Source organism: Callospermophilus lateralis, chromosome 18 (assembly GCF_048772815.1).
Source record: "Callospermophilus lateralis isolate mCalLat2 chromosome 18, mCalLat2.hap1, whole genome shotgun sequence".
Taxonomy (NCBI): Eukaryota; Metazoa; Chordata; class Mammalia; order Rodentia; family Sciuridae; genus Callospermophilus; species Callospermophilus lateralis.
Window position 1 is genome coordinate 55,759,477 of NC_135322.1, and position 23,314 is coordinate 55,782,790.

Below are 23,314 nucleotides of genomic sequence, written 5' to 3' on the forward strand. Positions count from 1 at the left end.
ACAGTGACTAAATAATTGGTAAAATTATAAAAACACTGTTAATTTTTTCCAAGAATTATAACAGTGATTATATTTAAAAAAGAGAGATACATATTGAAATATTTATGGGCAAATATTTTTTAAAGATATGTATTGAGCTAGATGTCAGACATGAGACTGTAATCCCAGTGGTTCAGGAGACTCAGGCTCTAAGTAGCTTAGTGAGACCCTGTCTTAAAAAAGACTGGGGATATGACTCAACACCTCTGGGTTCAATTTCCATACCTCTCACATCACCCCCAAAAAGTATTTAAATATTTATAGGTAAAATTATTTATCTGAAATTTGTTTTAAAATAATATGGGCAGGCTTAATAGGAATACTGGTGAAATAAGAAAAAGAAAGAAATGGAACCAGGGGTGATGGCACATACCTGTAATCCCAGCTACTCAAGAAGCTGAAGCAGGAAGATTGTAATTTCAAGGCCAGACTGGGCAACTTAGCAAGACCCTGTCTCAAAATAAAATTTTAAATAGGGCTGGGGACATTAAAAAAAGAAAAAAGAAAAAAAAAAAGTAAGAAGGGAAGAAAAGGAGGGAGGGAGGGAAGAAGGAAGAGGAAAATAGGACCATGATGTTCATAATGGTAAAAATACTCCTAATTTACTGAATATTTATTCTTTTTCTTTTTCTGGGAACATAAGACAACATTTGTAATTGAAGTAGAATGCTTATACCCTCTGTTGTAATTACTTTTTATGTTTAGAGGAGGAATTTCTACCCAAATTATCATAAAAACCCATGTCTCCAATGAAACAAGTATGCTTCCCCTATTATCAATAACAAAAAAAAAAAAAAATTTTTTTTCAGGTAACATAAAAGTTTACCAGAAAAATAAACTTGCTTACTTTAATGAACTAAGTGGTTTTCACTGGGGGAATATTCAAATATATTAGAAAAGGTAAATGTGAATCTGGCCTTCAGGTGATTTCTCAAAAGAATATGTAAAGTCCACAGAGAACAAAAGCCCTTCGTTTAGAAAACTGAAAGGGTGAAAAGCCAAAGGAAGAAAGGATGGCCTACAGCAGGGACATCAAATATCTTGCAATGTATCAGTGGTTCCTCCACTTCCAAGGTGATGGCCATGATAAATGTGATCAGGTGTCAGGAAACCTATCTGCCACTTGTATTCATGCCTTTGCTTCCCAGCTTCCATCTCCTTGGAAAAGCATCATGATGCAGCACAAAGAGCTCAGGTTTTGGAGGTAGACAAATCCCGTGAATCTGGTTCTAAGCCTGTTTCAACTCTGGGCAAATTAACAAACCTGTCTAAACATCTGTGTAAAATGAGGATAAAACTCTTCTTCAGGATTAGAGACAATACACATTAAATAGCCATGGTAGGCATTCATTGAATAACTACTACAATCATTATCTCTTGAGACTTGCTGAAAGAATAGAAAAAAAGCCAGGGACATGCCTGTTATCTCAGTGTTTCAAAAGGCTGAAACAGGAGGATCTCAAGTTCAAGGCCAGACTGGGCAACTGAGCAAGACCCTATCTCAAAATAAGAAAGAAAAAGAGATGTTGCTCAGTGGTAGAGGGCCCTAGGTTCAAACCTAACTAAAGAAATAGGTTTGCAAATAAGCAATGGGGTATTCTGGACTGGATCCTGAAACAGCGAAAGGCACTTGAGAGAAAATGAAGAGATGGAATTTGGTTACCAGTACTATCCTAATGTTAATCTCTATTTTTTTTTTTTTTTTTGTACTGTGGATTGAACACAGGCATTTTACAATTGAGCTACATCCCTAACCCCCAGCAAAGCCAGAGTTGCTGAGGCTGGCTTTGAATTTGTGATTCTCCTGCCTCAGCCTCCCAAGTCACTGGGATTACAGGCGTGTGCCACCACACTGGGCTTTAAATCTCTATTTTAATAAATGTTCCATAGTTATATTAGATGCTAACACTAGGGAAAGCTGAGTGAAAGTATATGGGAACTCTCCCTATCATTTTCAGAAGCTTTTCTGATATAACCTATTAAGATTACCCAATATAAAATTATTCTAAAACAAAACTTTTTTAAAAAAAGCCTTTATTTTTATTAAAAAAAAGCCTGAAGGGCTGAAATTAAGTAAAATAAATATTTTATATATTTGTAATATAATTTGTGTGTGTGAGATGCTGCGGATCGAACTCCAGGCCTCACAATTAGATGAGTGCTCTACTGCTGTACTATGGGCCTCAAACGTGTCATATATTTTATCTGTAATGAAATAAACATAGTTCTATATAAAATAAAATGATTAAAACCTTAATTTTTAAAATAGATATGTTTTTTGTGAGGATGGGAAATAATCATAAAACACTTCTGTCAAGATTAGGAGGTCTCCTAGAAAAGAATTTGTGCAAGCAAGCTGCAAGCTGAAGAATCTGCTTGGATAACAGAATGACAGTTTTACTTCAAAGAATGGAAAATAAACTAAGGCTATTCACACTTGGGTATTTGGCTGCCATTTTTTTCATTACTCAAAAATGAACGAAGTAAGTCAGTCTGTCACTTCAAGGAGAACTGACAGTATTTTTGCCAATGCTACATTTTGAGGTTCAGAATTTTGGAATATTTTTGTATAGATGATTGTAAGTTGGACAGCTTCCCAGGACTTAAAGACTTCTGATGAGACTGGTTATGCTATTACCCTCTAACGAAATTAGGCAACAGAAGATCTGTATAATCCAGCAAAAAAAATATGCTCCAAATGACTAATGCACGATGTTACAATTCATGCATATTGGTAATAAGATCATTCAAGGTACAAGGCAGAATGAAGAATTTTAATATACTAATACAAAAAGTTTATTGATGTGGTTTAGATTTCACATCATGACAAAACTTGAAGAAACCACCACTGTTCACATTTTGGTGTAGTATCACAGAAGGTTACCAAAGTTATCAAAACAGCTATTAAAATACTCCTTTCTTGCCAGCACAATGGTGTCTCTAATCCCAAACAACTGTGCGGCTGAGGCAGGAGAATCACAAGCTCAAGGTCAGCCTTGTCAACTTAGTAAGAATCTGTCTCAAAATAAAAACTAAAAAGGATTTGGGATATAGTTCAGTGAGTTCCACAAAAGTACCACAAAAGATAAAAGGGGGGGGGGCGGCAGTCAACTCTTTCCTTTTCCAACTACATATCTGCTCAAGGCTATATTTTCTTCTATTATTCAACCAAAACAACCTATCAAAACAGACTGGGCCAGGCATACGCCAGTAATCCCAGCAGATTGGGAGGCTGAGACAGCAGGATCATGAGTTCAAAGCCAGCCTCAGCTACGGAGAGGTGCTAAGTAAGCACTCAATGAGACCCTGTCTCTAAATAAAAATACAAAATAGGGCTGGGGATATGGCTCAGTGGTTGAGTGCCCCTTAGTTCAATCCCCAGGACTCCCCACCCCCCCAAAAAAAACACTCTAGATTGAATGGCGACACAGCTCTAAGAGTCCAGCTATCTCTATTAAGTCAGATAATAAAAAGATTCTAAAACTCGTGCTACTTTTTTAATTAAAAAATGCAGTGCTGTTATTTTAACATGTAACAGGTTTTTAAAATTATTATTATTAAAATGAGCTATTTTTAATTTTCTTAACTTCAGTTACTTATACTATAAATAACAACAGTCCATAACCCACTCGATAATTTTGAAAAATGCAAACGGGCCCTGAGAATGAAAAGTTCCAAAACTGCTGACATAGAGTAACGTCCACAATAAGCTTCTTTTCTCCAGTAGGAAGAAAAGCCAGATTCTTATTAACGGGGAATAATTCACACCAATGTTCCAAAACGGCAAAGCTCTGTGGAGGCAAATATGCTGTGAAGTGGATTAATTGTTGGATTTTAGTCAGTCTGTGCAATGAATTTTCCCCAAAAGACTCTTAGAGAGGGGGAGATAACACTGGGGGTGGGGGAACACATGACTAAAATCTCATGCCTTGAATTTGTCAAATCATCCAACCAGTCTTTCCTGAAAGTCCAGGGTAGTTACAACGTGCAAGCAGGTACTACCTCTACCTGGTACTAACCAACAGTGTTGACCTCCTATCAGATTCTCTTATCTGTTTTTCCAGAGGTAACAGCCTTAAGCAAATCTCAAGACATATTCTGACCACTGAAAGTAAGTATGAACTCAGAACAAAAAGGTAACAACCTCTGACCCCACAGGTATATATATATATATATGGTTGTCTACTTGACCAAAGGTGATTTCCCTGGGTGCCAGTATTTCTTAAATGGCAACTACAGTTTTCAATGCTTTGTTTATTGTGTAATATAAACACTCACATGTGTATTGCTAACTCCCCAGAAAAAGCTAAAATGATTTGCTGAGAGACAAGTTTTCTACCTCACTGAATCATCTATACTACCTTTTACAACTCTGATTTCCCAGCTGGACATGGGGGTAGCATACCTATATTCCCTGTTATTCTCCTGCTGAGGCAGGAGAATCTCTGTATGCAAGAGATTTAAGACCAGCCTGGGCAACACAGAGACCCCATCTCAACAAATAACCCCCATCCCTGAAATCTCTCTGATCTTCCAATAAAGCTTAGAATATCTGTTTTGTGACTTACCCGCACATATTTATCACATCAAATAAAAGATGGCTTCTGAAAGAAGTCATTTCAGAAAGTAAACACAAGGGACTTCATATATTGCAATACAACTTTTATTTCAGTCTTGTAGACTCTGAGGTAGAAGGTGGGGAAGAACTAAAATGTCTCAGAAGAGAATATAGTGCCTAATTAAGTTTCAAGCTCTGAATGAGTATCAGATGGCTGGGTAGAGAATAAAGCTCCTTGGAACCAAAGTAATGGGACTGATTCTAAGTCCTGCCATCAGATGAATAATAGAAGCCCTGGGGAAAAGACAGCTAAAATTTTTTTTGTGGTACTGGCACATAAAAAAAGCATAAACTAATTTTCTTTCAAGATTAGTTTACACATGTAGAATTATACCTGTCTAATAACTATATCAGTAGCATGAACAAATCAAGTTGTATATAACTGGGGTCCACGTAACCCTTATCAGTTACCAGGTATCACCAAGGCCTCAAGGCTTCTATGGGATTATCCTGTCCATTAAGATTTAAATAAAACTGTTCTTAAGTCATATGATCTGCCCAGATTGAGTCAGGAGGATATTGACAACCTAAACAGACCAATATCAATTGAGGAAATAGAAGAAACCATCAAAAGACTACCAACTAAGAAAAGCCCAGGACCGGATGGGTATACAGCAGAGTTTTACAAAACCTTTAAAGAGGAACTAATACCAATACTTTTCAAGCTATTTCAGGAAATAGAAAAAGAGGGAGAACTTCCAAATTCATTCTATGAGGCCAACATCACCCTGATTCCTAAACCAGAGAAAGACACTTCAAAGAAAGAAAACTACAGACCAATATCTTTAATGAACCTAGATGCAAAAATCCTCAATAAAATTCTGGCGAACCGGATACAAAAACATATCAAAAAAATTGTGCACCATGATCAGGTAGGATTTATCCCTGGGATGCAAGGTTGGTTCAATATACGGAAATCAATAAATGTTATTCACCACATCAATAGGCTTAAAAATAAGAACCATATGATCATCTCGATAGATGCGGAAAAAGCATTCGACAAAGTACAGCATCCCTTTATGTTCAAAACTCTAGAAAAAATAGGGATAACAGGAACATACCTCAATATTGTAAAAGCAATCTATGCTAAGCCTCAGGCTAGCATCATTCTGAATGGAGAAAAACTGAAGGCATTCCCTCTAAAATCTGGAACAAGACAGGGATGCCCTCTCTCACCACTTCTGTTCAACATAGTTCTCGAATCACTGGCCAGAGCAATTAGACAGACGAAAGAAATTAAAGGCATAAAAATAGGAAAAGAAGAACTCAAATTATCACTATTTGCAGATGACATGATTCTATACCTAGCAGACCCAAAAGGGTCTACAAAGAAACTATTAGAGCTAATAAATGAATTCAGCAAAGTGGCAGGCTATAAAATCAACACGCATAAATCAAAGGCATTCCTGTATATCAGCGACAAATCCTCTGAAATGGAAATGAGGACAACCACCCCATTCACAATATCCTCAAAAAAAATAAAATACTTGGGAATCAACCTAACAAAAGAGGTGAAAGACTTATACAATGAAAACTACAGAACCCTAAAGAGAGAAATAGAAGAAGATCTTAGAAGATGGAAAAATATACCCTGTTCATGGACAGGTAGAACTAACACCATCAAAATGGCGATATTACCAAAAGTTCTCTATAGGTTTAATGCAATGCCTATCAAAATCCCAACGGCATTTCTTGTAGAAATAGAGAAAGCAATCATGAAATTCATATGGAAAAATAAAAGACCCAGAGTAGCAAAAACAATGCTAAGCAGGAAGTGTGAATCAGGCGGTATAGCTATACCAGACTTCAAACTATACTACAGAGCAATAGTAACAAAAACAGCATGGTACTGGTACCAAAACAGGCGGGTGGACCAATGGTACAGAATAGAGGACACAGAAACTAATCCACAAAATTACAACTATCTTATATCTGATAAAGGGGCTAAAAGCATGCAATGGAGGAAGAATAGCATCTTCAACAAATGGTGTTGGGAAAACTGGAAATCCATATGCAACAAAATGAAACTGAATCCCTTTCTCTCGCCATGCACAAAAGTTAACTCAAAGTGGATTAAGGAACTTGATATCAAATCAGAGACATGGCGTCTGATAGAAGAAAAAGTTGGCTATGACCTACATACTGTGGGGTCGGGCTCCAAATTCCTCAATAGGACACCCATAGCACAAGTGTTAATAACTAGAATCAACAAATGGGACTTACTCAAACTAAAAAGTTTTTTCTCAGCAAAAGAAACAATAAGAGAGGTAAATAGGGAGCCTACATCCTGGGAACAAATCTTCACTCCTCACACTTCAGACAGAGCCCTAATATCCAGAATATACAAAGAACTAAAAAAATTAGACAATAAGATAACAAATAACCCAATCAACAAATGGGCCAAGGACCTGAATAGACATTTCTCAGAGGAGGACATACAATCAATCAACAAGTACATGAAAAAATGCTCACCATCTCTAGCAGTCAGAGAAATGCAAATCAAAACCACCCTAAGATACCATCTCACTCCAGTAAGATTGGCAGCCATTAGGAAGTCAAACAACAACAAGTGCTGGCGAGGATGTGGGGAAAAGAGTACACTTGTACATTGCTGGTGGGACTGCAAATTGGTGCGGCCAATTTGGAAAGCAGTATGGAGATTTCTTGGAAAGCTCGGAATGGAACCACCATTTGATCCAGCTATTCCCCTACCCAGTCTATTCCCTAAAGACCTAAAAAGAGCACACTATAGGGACACTGCTACATCCATGTTCATAGCAGCACAATTCACAATAGCAAGACTGTGGAACCAACTTAGATGCCCTTCAATAGATGAATGGATAAAAAAAAGTGGCATTTATACACAATGGAGTATTACTCTGCATTAAAAAATGACAAAAATCATAGAATTTGGAGGGAAATGGATGGCATTAGAGCAGATTATGCTAAGTGAAGCTAGCCAATCCCTTAAAAACAAATGCCAAATGTCTTCTTTGATATAAGGAGAGTAACTAAGAACACAGTAGGGACGAAGAGCATGAGAAGAAGATTAACATTAAACAGGGATGAGAGGTGGGAGGGAAAGGGAGAGAGAAGGGAAATTGCATGTAAATGGAAGGAGACCCTAAGGGGTATACAAAATTACATACAAGAGGAAGTGAGGGGAAAGGGGGAAAAACATAAGGGGGAGAAATGAATTACAGTAGAGGGGGTAGAGAGAGAAGAGGGGAGGGAAGGGGGGATAGTAGAGGATAGGAAAGGCAGAATACAACAGATACCAGAATGGCAATATGTAAATCAATGGTTGTGCAACTGACGTGATTCTGCAATCTGTATACGGGGTAAAAATGGGAGTTAATATCCCACTTGAATCAAAGTGTGAAATATGATATATCAAGAACTATGTAATGTTTTGAACAACCTACAATAAAAATTAAAAAAAAAAGATTTAAATAAAACTGGTACAATTTGCCATTTAATGGGAAAACATGTATCCCATTTATTCCTATAGTCTTGGAGTCTTTCTTTTATTAGCTGCTTCCAGCTTTTTTTAGTTGTTGTTTTGTTCTGATGAATTTCTAATCTCTGCTCTGTGACTCACTCATCTTTAGCACACATTGTATATATACACACTGTTCCATATATTGAGAACCCAATGTATAAAACTCTAGGTTATCCACTTTACACCCATGAGACTGGCAACACTGAAGTCTGCCACCAGAAAGGACTGATGCAAAAGAAACTCACCTGCTGCTAGACTGGTTCAATCACTTCAAAAAACAAAACGACCATATCTCTTTAGGTTAACATTTTAAACATATTCATCAAATTCATTCTTAGTTTTTTAAAATAGCTGGTTGTAATCCAAAGGATCGTGAATTAATTTAGTGGGTCATAGCCTGTATGCATGCATGTGTGTATTGTGGTGTTAGGGACTGAACTCAAGGTCCCCAAGTATGCTAGGCCAGTGCTCAACCACTTGAGTTACACCTCCAGCTCTAAAGGTAGTATTAAAATGAAACAGAATAGAATACAATGTGACATTTTGCCTCATTACACACTATGTACTGTATTTTACCTTATTCTGTGTAAGTTCAGTAAATTTTGTTTTAGTTGTGAACTCAGTTAGTATGTGTGTACATAAGGCAGTCATAATGAAACTATATTTCTTACTAGGGGGTTACAAAAACTGGACCTGTAGAACTACTTTACACATGCGCAAGAAACATGCAACAATGTTTGTGGTAGTATTTTTTCCAACATTGGAACTCTAGAAATAACACAGAAGCACACAAAAATTGTGATATATTTGTACAGTAAGATATAATAAAGTATATGAATGTCTGGCACCATGACAATGGATAAATTGTGCTATAATTATACTATTGTATAATTATCTAGGCAGCTGTTTAAATGGTGAATGAATAAGTTACATAAAAAAAGATATAATAAAGTAATAAATACTAATAAAGTAAAACTGCATCAACATGGATCTAAAAATAACATGACATAGAAAAAAATCAAAAAAATATATTGTAAACTATCAATTATTTCAAGTTTAAAAACAAGCAAACCTAAACAATGACTATTTAGGGGTACTCACATTAAATAATTAAAAAAAAACACTATAAAGAAAAGGATGAGAGGGGCTGGGATTATGGCTCAGCAGTAGAGTGCTCGTCTAGCAAGTGTGAGGCCCTGGGTTCTATCCTCAGCACCACATTAAAAAAATAAATAAATAAAGGTATTGTGTCCAACTACAACTAAAAAATAAACATTAAAAAAAAAAAAAAAAAAAAAAAAAGATGAGAATGACAAAATTAAGATGGTGCCAGGCCTGGTGGCACATGCCTGTAATCCTGGCAGTTTGGGAGGCTAAGATAGGAGGACTGAAGTTCAAAACCAGCCTCAACAATTTACTGAGACCCTGTATCAAAATACAATATAGCTGGGCATGGCAGCTCACGCCTGTAATCCCAGTGGCTGGGGAGGCTGAGGCAGGAGGAGAGTTCAAAGCTATTCTCAGCAAAAAGTGAGGCACCAAGCAATTTAGTGAGACCCTGTTTCTAAATAAATAAAAAATAGGGTTAGGGATATGGCTCAGTGGTCAGGTGTCCAAGTTCAATCCCCTGGTACCCCCACTCCCTCCCGAAAATAAATAAATTAAAAAAAAATAAATAAAAAGGGCAGCTGATGTGGTTCAGTGGTTAAATGCCCCTGGGTTTAATCCTTAGTACCAAAAAAAAAAAAAAAAAAAAAAAGGGAACCAGTATTTGGATGGGAAATGACTTCATGTCTAGAGGCAAGAAAATAATCAAGAGTGGGCTAGGGATGTAGTTCAGTGGTAGACTGATTGTCTAGCATGTGCAAGGCCCTGGGTTCAATCACTAGCACAAAAACAAAAACTAAATAACAACAAACAAGGCCATCCTGGTATTTTAAGTAACCAGAAAGCAAGAATACTTTTTATTTCTCCCAGTTCACTGAGGATTAAAACTAGGGGCCCTCTACCACTGAAATATTATCCCCAGTCCTTTTTATTTTTTGAGACAGTGTCTCACTAATTGCTGAGGCTGGCCTTGAACTTATGCTTCTCCTGCCTCAGACTCCTGAGCAGCTGGGACTACCAATATGACTGTCATAATCAGTGCTGAAAGGACAAAGAGGTCAGCTCAAAGACAATGCTATTAGCTAGACAGTGACAATATAAACATCAAAAAATAACTACAGTTAACTGAAATGAATTGTGTAAAAATAATTGAGCACCACAGAAAGAGGGTTAAAAATAGGTTTGTCTAAACTGGAAAGGGATAGTAGTTCTCTTTCTCCATCTCCAAAACCTCCAGAGGGAACATGAAGTAAGGACAAACAGAACAGAGCTCTTTTTTAAATTAACTGTTGAAAATCAAGATAACTGAAAATCTACCATCAGATTACCCCAAACAGACAGCAGTGCTTTGTAATAACTGTATTTATATTTTAACAGTTAAGGTATTTTAAAGTGTTTAAAAGAACAAGCCATATTATATATCAGTTCACATTTAATATTTAAGCAACATTAATTTCTAATAGACAAATAAACTAGACATTAAACATACCACAAGTATGTCACAGGGAAGATGTTAAGAAGATACACACAAGACTTCTTTCTTTTAAGAGCAATAGTAAAAAATAGTGGTTGAAACCTATTCTCTAAGAATATTATTCAATTTCTTCCACAGTAAGATGCATTTTGGCTATCCTGTCAGACATACCCATTCATTTCTCAATTTTCTTCCTATAAATCAATTCATTAACCAACAAATATTTATTGCATGCATATTTAACATAAGTTGTTCTAATTGTTGCAACTGGGTTCCCACTGTCTGGTGCTTACAGCTTCATCATATAAACGTGGCTCTGCACACATTAACAATACCTGACCATTGCCCAGTAATGCAGACTTTGCGAGGTAAAATACTGGGTTCAAGTCATTGATTCAGGTCTCTACTAATGTGTTTCAGACATTAACATCAGAACTAGACTGCTGCCAATGTCACAGATTTTGCTGCTTTGGGACAAGAGATCCAGAAAGAACTAAAACTATAATTTTAAAACAGAATATTTGGTCAGCTAAAAAAAAATAAATAAATAAAATTTAAGAAGGGATAACCTTTTGAGAAGCTAAGAGAATGAAAAAAAAATCTGATTTTTATAATACACAATAGAACTGCCAAGGCACCTGTACGCTCCATAAATATACTGTAGAAAATAACTCTGAACACAAGTAAATGTTCTCTACTTGTCTGGTTTCTTTTGGAATTTCTCAATGTCTGTTTCCTCTTTGTTCCCCTGTTTTCCTTGTATTTGTTCTCAGAACTTTTGTTATTTCTTTGCTCTCTTCCTTCTCCTAGTCCGCAGCGTGCTGGAAGTATGGCCAAAGAAAAACAAGCAAAAGAGCCTATCTTGACCATAACTGTCAGATCTATAGGAAATTATTTGTAGAATGTGTAGAAAAAAACAAAGAATTCAATGAAGTTATTGGTTCCCTTAGGTGCTTTCACTACCATCAAACAGCTAGTTCCTCCACTGTAGGATCTATCAAACTAAGTGAGGTTAGAATGGGACAGTTCTGGGTCAGTACTGTCATCTTGTATTTGTACTGTCTGTCCTACAGTCTTCCAGACAAAGAACCAAACCAAGGTTTGCCTACAGGCAACACTCTATTCTGGGTACAGAGGGAGGACCAGACTACAGCTCTAGGAGTTCTGATACCTTCACTGTGGTGAAAACCCACAAGAATCAAATTTAAAATTCAGTATATTCCTCTCTTAAAGGGTCAAATTCCTGTCCTCCAGGAAATGTAACATGGATTTTCTTGGATATATTCAATTGTTTTACTCCTAAATGTATAATTATATTTGGCTTACTTTAAAAAAAATAATATTTAGATTTTATTAAAATTAAAATTTTCTGCTCTACAAAAGACACTGTTGACAGAAAATGCAAGCAATGAACTGGAAGAAAATATTTATCTTAAAACTCAACATTTCACCAAAAAAGATATATGAATGACAAAAAACATAAAAATGTTCACCATTATATTCATCAGAGAACTGCAAATTAAACTAACAATGAGATACTACTATAAAACTATTGTAACAGCTAAAATCCAAAACACTGACAATGCCAAATGCTGGCAGGGATGTGGAACAAGAGGGGGCTCTCATTCATTGTTCATTAAGAATGCCAAAATGGTACCAGATGCTTTGTAAGACATTAAGGCAGTTTCTTTTTTTATGTTTTTAAATTGGTTCTTTTTAGTTATACATGACAGTAGAATTCATTTTGATATAATCATATGAGTATTCTAATTAGGATCCCATTCTTGTGGATAAATATTTGACTTTCTTCTGAAACCACCATAAAATCCTTCTGATAAATAAGTCTATAAATAAAAAAAGATGCTGTCAAAAAAAGGTATGCTGATTTTGGGTTTAGAAAATACACTCATGATAGCCCAAGAAAACAGGCACCACAAGAATGAAGCCAATCTTAAAGACATACTCCTCATTTCTTCACTTACAAGCAAACCTAAGTATTGTGTAAGGAAAAGGATTATTTCACTATGCAATTTCCCTTCCCCCAATACTAGGCAAACCCTCTGCCTGTTTTATATAAAACAAGTGCTAATTTTTAAAAAATATTTATTTTTTAGTTATAGTTGGACACAATATCTTTATTTATTTATTTTTATGTGGTGCTGAGGATAGAACCCAGGGCCTCACACGTACTAGGCAAGCACTCAACTGCTGAGCCACAACCCCAGCCCCACAATATCTTTATTTTATTTATTCATATGTGGTGCTGAGGATAGAACACAGGGCCTTGCACGTGCTAGGTGAGCCACTGTGCCACAACTCCGGCCTCAGTGCTAATTCTTTTTTAAAACAATATTAAGGGAAATGGAGAGGCAAAGGCAGGAAGTTTCTGAATGAACTTTAATGGCTGTAGCAAGAGCACCAGCTGAGAATTTTTAGGATGGCAGGGGTAGATCTTGTGGCAATGGGTGGCCTTGAGTTTGCAAGGAAACTGTCTGCTCTGAAATCCAGCCACTGGCCTTCTACTGGAAGAATCACATTTGGCCAACTTCATTCAGGCCCAAGAAAGCATTTGGTATAATGCTCCTTTTTTTTTTTTTTTTTTTTGCTATTGAAGTTTATTTAACAAAAAGTTTAATATGAAAATGTACATGACCAAATTTTCAAGTCATAGTTAAACAGGGCTTCTGGAGGGAGGACACGGATTTCTCTGCTGAACAGCTGTTATTTATACTCATTCTAAGGCTTCTAACATGATCATACTGTTTCCTCATATTACCACCATTCCAAGATTGTTCTGTTGTCCACTAGTTGCCATCTCCACACATTCATCTATTACAAGATTCATGAAGGGATCAAATCCCCACAATATTCTTAGACATGTCTGCCACCTTTAATTTCAATGATAACTTCTTGTCCATAATTTTTTCAGCTCAGGAGGGTGAGATTTGCTCATATTGTCTACTCTGCAGACTCAGAGATGTTTTGAAACGGTGGTATAATGCTCTTTATTCTGGCACTGGAGTCAGGGCTTACAAAGCCAATGAGGTCTTCTGGGGGAAAAATGCTAATTTTGTTTATCTAGAGAAAAATACAACAAATCAAAGAACGAACAGGAACTTTTAAAATAGCAAAAAAACTTTGTGCTTAAAAGTCAGCATAAGAGAACCACTCTTGTGAAACCTGACTTCCTAAATTGTTTATTACTATTGACTGCTCATCTAGCACACAACCTATAAGGAACCAGTACAAACGCTGCAATCACTAACCTATGTTAAAAAGGTGTTTGGGTAAGACATCTGTCTCTGGCAACTGTCCAGAATTGCTCAGCACGGACAAATGGGAAACTGGTACAAATTCCCACAGATCCTCAATCATTCATTCCTCCAGTATAACCAACTATTACGAACCAAGTCCTGAATTAAGAATAGTGAGCAAACAGATTTGATTTATGCTCCCACAGAGTTAACAGTCTAGAAGGAAAGAAAGGAAGTGAAAAAAAAAATACACACATACACAATAAACACAATAAAAGAAAACAGGGGCAGTGAGAGCTAATGATAGTGGAAACCTAACCTAAATGGGAGAGGTTCTCCAATGTACTTCTCCCTATCCCATGTTTTTGCAGTGCTGGGAACTGAACCCAATGCTCTACCACTGAGCTACATCTCTAGCCCCTAAAGAAAAATAACTTAAAAAAAAAAATCTACCTTTTTGAGAAGGAAGATAAGGACTTTAATAGTTTTAATAGTTTACCTTTTAAAAATAATAATTAATTACAAGGCAAAATATTCAAAATATTCAAGAAGAGTCAGACTCCAGTCTACTCTCAGCTACCAAATTCTCATTCTCCTGAAACAAATATTATGCTTAGCTGATTGAGAATCCTTCAAGGGATATACTAAACCTACAGTACTCAAAATGTGGTTCAGGGATCCCTGAGAGACCTGAGAATTTCTTCAAGGAGTTGAAGAGGTTAAAACAATTTTAATGACAACACTAAGACACTATTTACCCTTCTCTTTCACATTCTCTAAAGTATACCAGAGTGTTTTCCAGAGTCCCATGATTGGTGACAATATCAGCAAGGATCCATGTGAAGTGGCTATGAATGTTGGCTACCTTCTAAAACATCATACAGCTGTTGGTCCTGCACAGTTTACTAAGATAGATATTAAAGAAACTTGCTAAAAATGTAAGATGCACTCTCCTTACCAATTTCCCTTTTCATTTTAGAAAATATACTTATTTTTTCACAAAATTATGCTATTTATGTTAACATATAATGAACTTAATACTGTTACTTGAAAATCAATATTTTAAGTTTCTCAGCTTTAATTTCTAATACGGTAAAATGTCAACAGGCATCAAAAGCTCTTTGGAGTCCTTTATAGTTTATATGGATGCAAAATAGTCCTAAGACAAAATAGTTTGAGAACCACTAATCTAAGCACTTATAAATGTATGTCAATTGTTCATTTTTTAAAACCCTGCTAAATACTAGTTACCTAATATACTGTTTTGGTAGATATTTCTGAGAATGGTTACTTATTTATTTTTATAGGGCTGGGGATCAAACCCATAGTCTTTCACACATGATGAGAAAACCCTCAACCAGTGAGCTACATCTCCAGGTCTTTAATTTAAATTTTGAGACAGGATCTCACTAAGTTGCCCAGGCTAGCCTTGAGCTTTTCAATCTTCCTGACTCAACCTCCTGAATAGGTCATGAGAGTTTTAAATGGATGGGTGCTGAGAAGAAAACCAAGTTACTTACTTGTGGCTATGATCTGTTGTGAATTACCTGGCCATCAATACAATACAAAGTCGGCCAAGGTGACTGGCTAGTTATTTTTCCATCTCCCCTTAAATATTTAGTGGGTTAATACAAGGAGTTACTCTAAGCCTTTAAAGAGCCTACAAATCAGAAAGCAATGATAATTTAGATGTAATATTTGAAGTTGAATAATAAGGTTAACATATATCCATGATGTAAGAATAAGAGAAAAGCTATTATTAAATGGAATAACATGGTAATGGAGTAGGGTGTTTTTTTGGGACAAATCCTCCCAGACACATAACAATTATAAACTCCAGCTAACACACAGAAAACACAGGTTTATTTAAAGGCACTGGAGAGCAACCAAAGACAGGTAGAAAGTGGAGTGGGATCAGCCCTGAGGAATTGGGGACTGACTTTGTGAGATCTGACCAAATGCCTGTGGTACAGAGGGGCTGGATTCAAGCTGAAACCTGATTCTCCATGACTTGAGGAGACGATACTGAATCTGGCTGTCAAAACAGCTGGAAAGTAAAGTGGGAAATCCTAACTTGATCAGAAGATGTACAATCTATAGCATATTACAGGAGATATACACGGCTAGAAAAGGCATGGAAAGATGCTCAACATCAGAAGACATTAGAGAAATGTAACTTAAACTTGCTAGACCAAAAGGATTGACCCCATAAGATGTTGGTGAGAAAGTAGACAAATAGAAACACTTGTACATTGTGGTCAATATGTAAACTGGTGAGGCCACTTTGGCAAACAACTGGCACATTTTAAAAAACATAAAATTATCATATGTCAAGTAATTCCACTCCTTGTTATCAAACCTAAAGAAATGAAAACATGTCTATACAAAAATTCATACAGAAAATGTTCACAGCAGCATTATTAAAAACAACAGCCAACAAGTAGAAATAACCCCAATGACTGTCCATCAATGAATAAATAAAATCATTATAATGGAATGTTATTTAGCAATAAAAAAAAGAATGGATTATTGATATGTATTATACCATGGATGAACTCAAAAACATTAAAGTAAAAGAAACTAACAAAGACTATATAGTATGATTCCAATTGAATGAAATTTCCAGAAAAGGCAAATCTACAGAGACAGAAAGTAGATTAGAAGTCATCTGGTGTTGAAAATAAGAGCAGAAATTGACTGTAAGAGGGCAGAAAAGAACTTTATGGGGAATAGAAATGTTCTAAAACTGATTTATGAATGAAGGCTACAAATTTTAAAAATTTACTAAAAATCATTAAACTATTACAGGCTTAAAGTAGATGAATTTTAGGAGTATGGTAAATTATCCCTAAAAAAATTCTGTTTAAAAAAAAAAAACACAGAAAAAAAAGTGCTGGAGAAAGATGAGGGTAAGGAAGGTAAAATGAGACTTAAAAGGTTATCAGTCAAATGTAACATATGGACCTTATTTACATCCTTACTCAAGCAAACTTGTCAGAGAAAACATCAATTTTTGATAAATCAAGGAAATATGAACACTGAATGACTATTTGACATCAAGCGATTATTGTTTGTTTTATTTTGTTTTCCTTGTACTAGAGATTGAACCCAGGGGTGCTCTACCACTGAGTCATACCCTTGAGTCCTTTTTACTTTTATTTTGAGACAGGGTCTTGCTAAGCCCAGGCTGACTTTGAACTTGGGATCCTCCTGTCTCAGTCTCCCAAGCATGTGCCACTGTATCCAGTACCTCAGTATAGTTTTTGAAGGTAAAATGAGACTAATCTCACTAGGCATAGAAGAATTAAAAAAAAAAAAAAAAAAAAACTTGTGGAATAATAATAAAAGTAGTACAAAGCACATACTGCTTTGGAGAATTCTAATTTGTGCTTCTGCTCTAGATTTATCTAGGCTCATGGCTTTGCAGCAGGAGCTACTTATTCTCCAATGATCTAAACATAAGACGATTGCTAGAGACATACGTGCCCCCAGGCTTAATTCTTCTGATGAAATAGAATAAGCAATATTACAAATGTGTCTACTGGATCTACAATGGCCATTGAAAAAGAATTGTATTAGGCCAGTCGATTCTCTGCCACTCAGAGCCTCAAGATAAGGGAAAGGAAGCAGATCAGATCAAGTCTTCAAACTGGCCTACTTTCTTTCTTTCTTTTTTTTTTTTTTTAAATATATTTTACTTTATTTTTTTATGTGGTGCTGAGGATCAAACCTAGGGTCTCACGCATACTAGGTGAGCGCTCTACCTCCGAGCCACAACCCCAAGCCCCAAACTGACCTACTTTCTTTTGATCCACTTAAAAAAAAAAATTATACAAATCCATATAAACTCCAATTCTACAATATCTCTTGAAAAAACCATAAAATATGGTAATGTTTCCATGTGGCAAAAACTGGCTATTAGATTTTGGAACTGGTGTAGTGGTGCATGCCTATAACACCAGATGCTTGGGAGGCTGAGGCATGAAAATCCTAAGTTCTAGGCCAGATCCAGCAGCTTAGTGAGATTCAGTCTCAAAATTAAAAAAAAAAAAAAAAAAAAATTTTTTTTTTTTAAGAGTTAGAAATATATCTCAGTGGTAAAGTACCCCTGGGTTCAACCACCCCCAGCTTAAAAATGACACTGAAGTTGGAGGACCCCTGTATAAAACTGATATGAAGACAAACACATGTTCAATATATTTGTTAAGCAGGTAATATTAATTTAACTGCAACAAGTGTATGTATGTGTGTGCGTGTGCGCGCGTGCATGCAGGGGGAAAAGGTGCCTCTTAAAATTATTTGCTTTTTTGGTGATTGCTTTATTACATGCATCTTTAATATTTTATTTATATGTCTTAAGAGCTTTTAATTGTCACTAGGCTCATAACAGTCCATGGCTCTTGCTAAACAAAATTCAAGATTCATTTGCAAAAGAACCTGCCTGCTACAAAATTTAAGACAGAACATACCTTTCTTTATTAGTTTATTCATTTTATCAAATATCTCCTATATAAACATATATTGTGCCAAGTGCAACAAAGGCCAATTCCAGAATGATAAAAAACAAACTAAATATACTTCATGGGTTTCACTGTAGTGCTTAACAAGGTTTCTCAACCCTGTCACTATTGACATTTTGAAGGGGAGAACTCTGTTGTAGGGAGCTGTCCTTTGTACTGTAGAATATTTAGCAGCATCTCAAAACACTTAGAATCTAAAGGCCAGTTACATTCCCTATCCCGCTCTGGTTATGACAACCACAAATATCTCTAGACACTGCCAAATGTCCCCTAGGATATGCTACAAACTGAAACAATAATATACAGCTTCATAATTATCTCTCTCACTCTGTCTGTAAAATAGTCAAACACTAGCTAATATCATTTTTGTGTGTATGATGTTGAGGATACAAACCAGGGTCTCACACATGGTAGGCAAACACTCTACCACTGAGGATAATATCTTAAGTAAATGAAACTGTGGGCATTTAAAAAATACCATGTCAAAGCAAATTAAGACACTAAATAATGTCTCTATGAAATCAGATTTTTTTGAAACAGACTGCATGAAACAGGAATTATGAATTTTATTTTACAACCAAATGAATCATGCAAAGCAACAATAAGAATCAGGCAAGTCTGGGGCTGGAGTTGTGGCTCAGCAGTGAAGTGCTCGCCCAGCACGTGTGAGGCCCTGGGTTCAATCCCCAGCACCACATAAAAAAAATAAACAAATAAAATAAAGGCATTGTGATATTATAATATTAATTATTAATATTATACTATAATATTATTATAGTATAATATTTAAAAGAAAAGGAAATAGTGTTTTCTAGTAAAAGAATCAGGCAAGTCTGCCCAAGTCAAAAGCACAGACAAGTGCACTCTACCTACTTCCCTTCCCAGAAGCCAGCAATACTTACAATGGGGATCATCTTCCCTCTACTGTAAGATAAATCTTAAAGAGACTCAAATAATAACTATTAGCAGGGTTTTAATCGGAAGAGTTGGAAAAAGAGCTAAGAATGTCCAAGTTAATCAAAAAAGAAAAACTCAAAACTATCTACTGGTACCAAAATTTGAATGTATACATGTTTTTTTTTTTCTTAATTTTTTGGTAGTTGTAGATGGACAGAATGCCTTATTTATTTTTATGCAGTGCTAAGGATTGAACCCAGTGCCTAACATATGCTAGACAAAGCACTCTGCTCCTGAGCTATAGCCTCAGCCTATATATATTTATTATCTATTTGTGAATAACCACACTAAACAGCAGTAACACTCCCACAATTGTTATAAGACTGCTGACCAATCTCAGTAAAATGTCAATTGCTGCCAAAGGATCCAAATCAGTGGGACTTTCCAGTTCTCTAAGGAAGCAATGCAAGGTTGTCTGCAAAATGGTTCCAGAACCCAACCCATACTAGAAATTAAAAATAAAAACAGATGAAGCTCTGGGCATCAAATAGCTCCATGAAAGAATCAACAAAATCTAAGTGACTACTCTAGCTGTGTCTCAATTCAGAGTTTCAGGTCTGGAAATCCATTTATTTTCTCAACTGTTTGGAAAGTTCATTCAATTTTTCCTTCCAAGTTTTGTTTCATGGAAGAAAAAACCATCATATCTCTCTCTCTCTCTCTCTCTCTCTCTCTCTCTCTCTCACACACACACACACACACACACACTCACTTTGAATGCCTGTTTCAATTCTAAATAAAGCAGAACATGTGTCAGGGAGGGTATTAAAAGAGCCTCAGCAAGGAACATTTTAGTTATGTTCCAAGGACAAACTGTTAGCTGAAAAGGAAAATTAACTTTACCAACTGTATGAGAAAGAAAAAAGCTTGTGACCTTACTGATTTAAAGGCGTTTCCAGGCATGGAATCAGACCATAGCTTTAATTCCTGGTGTAGGAACGGAACCACTCTGGCCTGAAGATCACTCTGGCCTGAAGATGAAGTGGTGACAGTGTGCCTGACACACCTCTCTTGGAGCAGCTGCTCCCATCTGTCCACTTTCCCTCCTTCTAAAAGCTCCTGCAAGGTTGGGTTTATCCAGTTAACATGTGCTAAATGAAAAGGCGGCACATTTCACAGGCCGCAGCTATGAAAATAACACAACAACTACTTCAACACTTCCACAAGCACACGTGAAATCAGCCAAAGTATATTTAAATAATTTTATTCATTCTAGCTAAAGTTTACCAATATCTTTCTCTTATGGGACCTTCCTCCCACAGGAAAAAAAGCAATTCTGGGGACTGAATCCAGGGATATGCTAGGCAAACACTCTACCACTGAATTACATCCCTAGCCCTGATTTTGTTAAATGGAGAAGGGGATTACATACACATATACATCCATATACATGCTTAGGGAAAGGTCTACAACAAATCTGTATAACAGGAATACGGGAGCCATATAAATAATTTATAAATTTATAGTAGCATGTTAAATAATATGAAAGTGAAAATATATTTAATCCTTTATTTAGTCCAATAAATCCAAAATGTTGCTTCAACAAAGGAACTGATATAAAATTATTGACAGCTTGCTTATTATCTTTTTCTTACTTATTCTTCACACCTTAGTGTGGTTTTTATACTACACACCTCAAAATTCAGACTAACCTCATTTCAAGTGCTTAATAGCTACATAGGGTCAGTGACAAAGGAGGCCTAAAAAATAAACACTAAACTATTAACTTCCGTTTTGTTTTCCATGCCTTTCTGGGTCGTTAATTTTTTTTTTTTTTTTTTTTTTTTTGTGGTGCTGGGGATTGAACCCAAGGCCTGGTGCATGTGAGGCAAGCACTCTACCAACTGAACTGCATCTCCAGCCCTTCACTGTTAAAGGGTTAGGGATGTAGCTCAGTGGTAAAGCACCCCTGGGTTCAATCCCAGTACCCAAAACAAACTAAAAATTTAAACATAAAAACGACCCTTAGTTTAAAAAAAGAAAAAAGAAAGGAAAAAACTTCTTAACCTCAGGTTAGGCAGATTTCTTAGGATACACCAAACATAAAAAAGATACAAATTCCATCAAAACTGAATTTTTTTTGCCCATATAAACACTTCAGGGGGAAAAAAAAAAAAAAAAAAGGCAAGACAGGGACTGACAAAAATTCACAGCATTTATATCTGACAAACACTCTCAGGCCCACAATATATAAAGAACTACAAGTCAACAAGAGAATAACAACCCAATAAAAATGGGTAAGACTGAGACACTGCAAAATTTTACATATAAAATTTGCAAAAGATTACATATAAATGAAAAGATGAAAAGATATATAATCATTATTAGGGGCTGGGGATGTGGCTCAAGTGGTAGCGCGCTCGCCTGGTGTGCGTGCGGCCCGGGTTCGATTCTCAGCACCACGTACAAACAAAGATGTTGTGTCCGCCAATAACTAAAAAATAAATATTAAAAAATTCTCTCTCTCTCTCTCCCCTCTCTCACTCTCTCTTTAAAAAAAATATCATTATTAGTATTCAGAGCAATGCAAACTAAAACCACAGGAGACATTATTTTTGCACTTACTAAAAACAAACAAACAAACAAACAAACCCGGACAACACTATACATAGACAAGGATATGGACTAAGTGGAAATCTTAGGCATCAGAAATAGGAAAATGAAACAATATGACTATCTTGGAGATCTGTTTGGCAGTTCGTTATAACATTACATGCACATCTACCCTGTGACCCAGCAAATCCATTCTTAAACATTAATACACCTAAAATAAATAAAAACCTATATCTTCAAAAAACAATGCATAGGCCCATCAACAGAATATAAAAAGAAATGAACTGCTTATATACATAGCAACGTGATAAATCTCAAAAATATGTTGATTGAAAGAAGACAGGCACAAAAAACTAAACAATATATGATTTGATTAACATTAAGTTCTGGAACAGGCAAAATTAACCTACCATAATGAAAATCCTTTTCTGGGGTGATGTCACCATGCTATACCTTACTTTACCTTGTGGCTACATGGATGTATACAATTGTACAAACTCAAGGAACTTAATGGTTCTATGATAACTATCTCTTCTCATGAAAGTCAAATGCTAGGGGAATCAAAAAAGCAGTACTTTATAGATACTACTTGATACATGACAAATAGATTAAAACTGAGAAACTAATGCAGCTTGAAGGAGAATTATCATTAAAATGCTCTTCAACATTTTAATACTATATTGATGTGAGTTCACACATCTCTGTATTTTTGATATAATTTATCATTTATAAATAAGACAAAGAAATACTATAATTAAGATGATATATCCTTGTCTCTTTGAAACCTTGTTTTTTGGTTTTTTTTTAAAGTAACTCAACCTTTTCTTCAGTATTTCTAATGAACATCTATAATAACAAGGCTACCAGGTCAAGTAACCAGAAAAGGGGGGGGAAAAAAAGGGGGAAAGACATGAAGCTACTATATGCTCAGAACTAAAAATCAGGGGAACCACTGAAAAAGGTCAACATTTTATACCTCCTCCTCCCTAGCCAGTAAAAGTCACAGAAAATCACTTAAAGCAACAAACAGGGAGTCACTCCAAATCATCTTAGCAATAAACAGAATACCATGCCAAATGGCAGTAAGTTAAGCTCAAGTCCCTGTAATGTCCCTTCCATCTATTCTACCCAGCAACTTTGCTAGTGGTCACCAGTCACAGCCTGAACAAATTAGTAATGGGGTATATCATACATCAAAATCCCTTAGATACATTTTAACCAATGCTGAATGGGAGAAAACAAATGAAGGGCTTTCCTGTTATCCAGAAGGCAACCCAGCAAAGTACATGA

At 35.9% G+C, this 23,314-nt stretch overlaps 1 protein-coding gene and 1 pseudogene across 1 annotated transcript in view; both read right to left on the reverse strand.

Annotated features, from left to right (window-relative positions):
• Cfdp1 (craniofacial development protein 1) overlaps window positions 1-23,314 on the reverse strand; it is a 115,492-nt gene that overhangs the window by 43,322 nt on the left and 48,856 nt on the right. The window lies entirely within an intron of this gene.
• LOC143384411 (small nuclear ribonucleoprotein G pseudogene) lies at window positions 13,472-13,693 on the reverse strand (annotated as a pseudogene).